The sequence below is a fragment of the Dasypus novemcinctus genome, chromosome 13, assembly GCF_030445035.2.
Source record: "Dasypus novemcinctus isolate mDasNov1 chromosome 13, mDasNov1.1.hap2, whole genome shotgun sequence".
NCBI classification, from domain to species: Eukaryota; Metazoa; Chordata; class Mammalia; order Cingulata; family Dasypodidae; genus Dasypus; species Dasypus novemcinctus.
Window position 1 is genome coordinate 13,938,135 of NC_080685.1, and position 6,000 is coordinate 13,944,134.

Below are 6,000 nucleotides of genomic sequence, written 5' to 3' on the forward strand. Positions count from 1 at the left end.
GGAAAAGTTTGGCCAGAAATAAGTCTTTTAATTTTAATGCTGGATTGCAATTGAGCTTGTTTTGTAAAGAGCAAGGGTAGGCAAAGAGCCCTGCTAGAAATTCCCCCTTGCTAAGTTTGCAATAATTAACACGCTGTAACTCAGTTCCCCTTGATATGCATTTAAAAAAGATAAGCCCCTTCCCCCCATCGCCTGTGACAGTACTTCCCAAAAGTTAAACAAAGAAACCTCCTAGAAATAGAAGTAAAAAGCTCAGAAATGGCCATACCAGAGAAATGGAAATTATGAGTCAAATTGATGGGCTTTGTGTTTCTGTCTGTGTGCCATGGCTCTTTAGGGTTTGTCCGTTTGCTTGATGCCAATGTATGTTTTCATGCCTCTGGTTAGGGGTATTGAATTGTGTGAAATGGTGAACTTTGGTTAGGCTGGAACTCTGGGACGCAAGGTCAGTGGAATAAAATTCCTAGAATGATAAGCACAGCATCTGGCATGCCATCGGGTTCCCCATGGGAGTCTCTGATCAGGAATCGGGAAGTTCTGCCTGCTGCTGATCCACATGGCCACAGAGTAGCCTCTGTGAGGAACCCTGAGCTCCAGTTAAGCGGGCATAAAAAAAGGAACATAGATCTGAGGCCTAGAAACCTCATATAGTGCCTCCTTAAGGAAAGGTTTATTAAGAAAATAAACCTTGAAATTCCATTAGTGTAATCGGTTGTGCTGATAAAATGTGTAAATAGTGATAAGGACAAAAAGAACTCATATGCCATCAATTAAGATTGAGGAGTTCCTAGGAAAAAAGTATAAAATTTTCTCTCTTCTGTTTTAATCTGTGCTTAGTTCTGTGTTCAACTTTAAAATTGCATTTAGTTTTATCAGTTTGCTTATGCCTAGAAAATCAGATTTGGAGTTCACCTGTTAAAAATTGAATAACAGTGACAGGTAATCTAAAAATAAATCTTTAAATGTCAATACTGTCTTGCTAGTGAATTTAATGCATAAATCTCAAGTGAAATTTATTTAATTGCTGGAATAAAAAGAAACTACACGAAGTTGTTACTAATAAAATTGTTTTAATTGCTTAGTTAATAAATAAAGATGCCCAAATTGATTTTAAGTAAAAACTTTCTAGAAACTAAGAGTTGAAATCATTGTATAAATGCCTTTGTATATATAAAACAGCAAAAATAATAATAATAACTGAAATTATTACAACAGAGTAGATGTAGCCTAGATTTCAGCTATTGTAATGGTAATCTTAAACTAATTTACCTTTGTTTATGGCTGCTTCAAGTCTATCTAGTGCTTACTATAGTAATGGTAATTATAACTTAAACTTACCTTTAATTATTGTTATTTTATAACTAACTTCATCTAGCCCCTAGACTTCAACTATTATAGTGGTCATTGTAAACTGAGTTTGTTTTTGTTTATAGTTACTGCAGGTCTAGCCTCAGTGAATATACATATAATTCGTCTTGCTCATCCAAAGTCTGCCAGAAGTCAAAGTAAAATATAAAGTTCCCAGGCAAAGAAAAATTGTATTACAGCCTTGGAAACATTTCAGTTATAAGCCAGTAATTAAGAAAACCACAAAGCCGGGAAACCATGGACCCCTTGTCTAGAGAAGCCTGTGAAGGAAAGCATTCAGGGAGATCTTTCAAATGTTGTTTTATAGTTTAACTTGTTTTGAAAAAAAAATGAAAGTTTTAAGCAACTAAGTTGTGTTTCCTTGTCAAACTATTCATGTCTGCCTATTTGCTCAGTGTATATCTTTATACATCAGAATAATAATATCAAATTAAATAATTCCTAAAAGAGCTCTATTCAAATTGTTAAAAATTAAATAGCAGTTATACATATAATGAATATTCCTAGAGCCCAAAGTAAGCTAAAGAAAAACAGAAAAGTCATATAGAAATCTAAATATAACAACTATTGAGAAAGAAAAAAAAGATTTTCCTGAGCTTTTTGACCTACCAAGCCCCTAGGGCCTTTCTTTGCAAGAGCTCTGAAAAAAAAGACTAGATGTAACAGATTAAAACTCTTCTAAGCAGAAAAAGTTAAGAATCAGTTTATATTAAAAAGGGGTTAGCCCCCTGTAAAGAAATGGAAAAAAAAATTATTTGTATAAACTATAACAGTTTCCATTTATTTAGCTTGGGTGTTATCTCTTTGGTTTATAAAATACCAGGCTAATAAATTAACATTATATGTATAAAGCATAAAGTAAAATCCATCAGTTGCTAATTGTAATCTAAGGTAAATTAACCAGTCTGTATAGTTGTGGTTAATTATAAAGAGTTTGTTAAAGCATCTTCTAAACTAAAGCATTTAAATAGCTAATTCTAAAAAGCCATTATTAACTAAAAACCTAAATTGATGGTAACAGCAAAAAGTAACTTCATAGCAATAAAACTTGTCTGGGAGCCACCTCAATGTGCATATTCAAGTGGTGGTAATTAAAAGGTACCTTAATTCCATTTGGGAATCTTCAGTTTTCATTTTAAAAATAGAGAAAAGTAGTTTTTCCTCTACTGCTAAAGTAAAATACCTGTGTAATTAACGTCTTCATGGTAAAAGTATAGAAGTAAAAAGCAAAGCACTAAAAGTTCATTTAATATGTAACACATTGCATTAAAAATGTTTAATAAAAGGTATATAAAAATCAAGAGCTAGACATCAGCATTGTCAAACTCTCTTGTGCATTCAAACCAGGCATTCAATACACTGCAGGTTACTTTTCCATATGAGTTATTGCCTAGGTTGGTCACTGACCCCTAAAATAATAAAAGTATCTACTACATCTCTGGTCTGCTCCTGAAGTGGATGGGAACTACGTTGCAATTTCAAACTCCTGCAGTAGCCTATAATAACTCGGTACAGCCATATGTACAATGGATATCACCTGCAGACTGGCACTGTTTTCATAGTGCCAAAGAGCGCTATGCACTAGGCCAGTAAAATACTGGAATCTGTTTTCCTAGCTTCTCTCTAGGGTCAACGGTGCTGCAGCTTCTGTGAAGAACATACCAAGTGGAGCAAAGATTACCAGAGTACTGTGAGTAAAACTGAAACACAATTGGCACTGTAGCTTGCTCTCATGGAGAGATAACCTATAGGATATTGCAAACCTGAAATTTGAAACTATTAATTGCAGCTCAAGGAGGAATTTATGAATTGAGTAGTACATTAATTAGTATTAAGTACTGTGCCTATATCCAATTCAGTTATGCATTGTCCAAAGCATCAAAAAACAAACACTGTTATAGCAAAGGGAAATGCTCGAGCTGACACAGATGCTAAAGTAGCAGCACAAACCCAGGTTTCCCTCCTACCCCTTATTCCAGCACCTATACTAGTATTTGAAGTCCCACAGTATATCCAAGATGAACAAACCAGAGTAGCTAGCCTGGAATTCACCCAGGAAACTAATGAGTAGTTTGTTAAAAAATACTCAAGTCTACCTGCCAGGAGCAGTGCAGTTTAAAGTCCTTCATGGACTTCGCCAAGCCACTCCTCTAGGGAAAGAAGCCCTAACCAGCTTAGCCAAACAGGTTTTCAGTCAAACAAATTACTGGTAAAAACAGTCAAAGAAATTACCAGGAGTTGCTCAATTAGAGCCAAAATGTAAAAAACTCACTCCCACAGCTATTAAAGTTTAAGGAATGTCGAGCTTGGTGCACTAATCCTGAATGAAGCCAGCTGCCCAAAAGAGTGCCAGTTCACCAGAAGCACCTGATAGAACACACAAGTGCCAGTCATTGGACAGCCTGAAATACCTCTTCAAAAGACAAAGCTAAGTAGTGTCTGTGTCAAAATCAGCTGTTCCCTCTAACTCTAGCCCAAATGCCTATTGGTAGGGGAAAGGCAAACCAGATCTCCCTTTAAAAAACCTTGCCTCTTTTCATCTCCTTTAGCTTAATTGAAAAGAGAAATGCCTCTTCTCATTCCTCTCCTCTACCATAGAAACTGGGATTGGCAATTTATACCTAACCCCTTGTCTATTGCAATTTCTCTCTAAAATTAACCAACAGCATAAAATAACTGAAAGAAAAATACTGTTTCCCACCATCTTTAGGAAAATGCAGTCTTTGCAGGCACCTAACCTTTTCTACTTTTGTGGTCCAGTGTCATCTTAGTGGGACCATATATTCTCAAAATTCTAATTAAGTTTATTTCTTCCAGAATCAACATCTTGTTAGCCATATGGAAACTTCATCCTACTTTGCCCAAGATGCCAGATCCATCTTTTTCCAACTAAGATAAGATAGCAAGAGAGTTTTACACCTTGTCAGATAGGGCCAACTGTCCCTGGCCAGCAGGAAGTAGCTACAGAAAAAAGATCATCTCCCTTCAGCACCCTCTTTTAGATTAAAGTGTAAACTCTTTAAAGAAAAAATAGGGCAGGCTAGTAAGATAGGAAATGGGTAGACAGATCTGAAACCTAGCAAGAAATCTCCCAAGATTCCACCACTCAGAAGAAGACTTCCTTTAGAAGCCAAGAGAAGCCCCAGAGACTTTATCATTAAGCCCTCCCATTAAGAAATTAATGGAGAAAATGAGCAGTCTAGATGGGGAATAGCTGAAACTCCTCCCATGCTCTCATCATACTTCCCTGCTTCCTCCCCTTAATAATTACTAGAGTATGCACTTTAATAAATAATGCAGTCAGTAAGAACACAGACAGTGGCCCACCTCATAACCCTGACAATAGTGATGCCAAAGCTTAACAAACTTAAGCATGCCTCAAAGGGGGGAAATAATATGGCCTGTGCATGAATTCAAACTTATCTAATTCTGTATCCAAGTTTGCCTAGTTTCTGGAAAGCCAATTAAGTGATGTAGGCTCTATAGGCTTTGAATATTCAGGAAGAATATAGACTGAATGTGTCTTCAAAGTTCTATCCAGACAGAATGTGGGTGACAGGTTAATTCAAGCTTACCTGGTATGTGGGTGGTATGTTAATCCAAGCTTACCTGGTAACCCCTAAACTCTACTAAAAGACTAACAAAGAGTCTTTTTGGTGCCAAAACCTCTCCTGGTCCCACCCAGTGTATCTCTCGTATAAAAATAACCTAAAGGTCCTACTCTGGGCTCGGTTCTTTTTGTACAGAAGTCTGCCAGGCCCAGCCCAGCCAGTTGTAATTAATCTTCCTTCTCAGAGAATTCCTGCATCCTAGCCTTCAATATGCAATCACTGAATTCTCTCTGCTTCCACTACAATGGAAGCCACTTTACTCCATGCTAGCCTTCTACTCTGGACCCCTCCAGTCTCGGTTGAGCCTAATATGGGGAATGAATGGGGAATCAAGATCTAGGCCATTTACTAAACCTCTCCCTTGTAGAAGAGGAAACCTCCTCATAAGTCACCAATTAAGATTTTTTAAATTCCTGGAGAATAGTTTCTATCAGGTCTTTCCCTATGCGAAGTAACTGTGTAAAATTCTCTCCTGTTCTAAAACATGTTTACTTTAACTTTGTTAGTCTGCTCATGCCTAGGAACTCATAAATCAGATTTGGGGTTCATCTGTTACAAATTGGGTAACAGTATAAGGTAACCTGAAAATGAGTCTTTAAATGTCAATATCTTGCAATTGGATTTGATTTGTATAAAAGAAATCACATAGAATTAGTTCAACTACTGGAAAAGCAGGAAAATTTAGCAACATTAATGTTACTAATAAAATAGTTTTAGTTGTTTAGTTAATAAGCAAAAAGGCCTGATTTGTTTTGAAGTGAAAACTTACTAGAAACAGTAACTAGGAGTTAAGATCATTATACAGATGCCTTTAATATAAAACAGCAAAAATGATAATACCTGAATTTGCTATAACTGGGTAGATTTAGCCTAGACCTACTATTGTGATGGTAATTCTAAATTAAATTTACCCTTTATTATGGTTTTTCCATAACTAGCTTACTAGACTTACCCTTGGACTTGGGCTATTGTGATACTAATCCTAGACTAATTTACCTCTCTCTATGGTTACTTCAGGTCT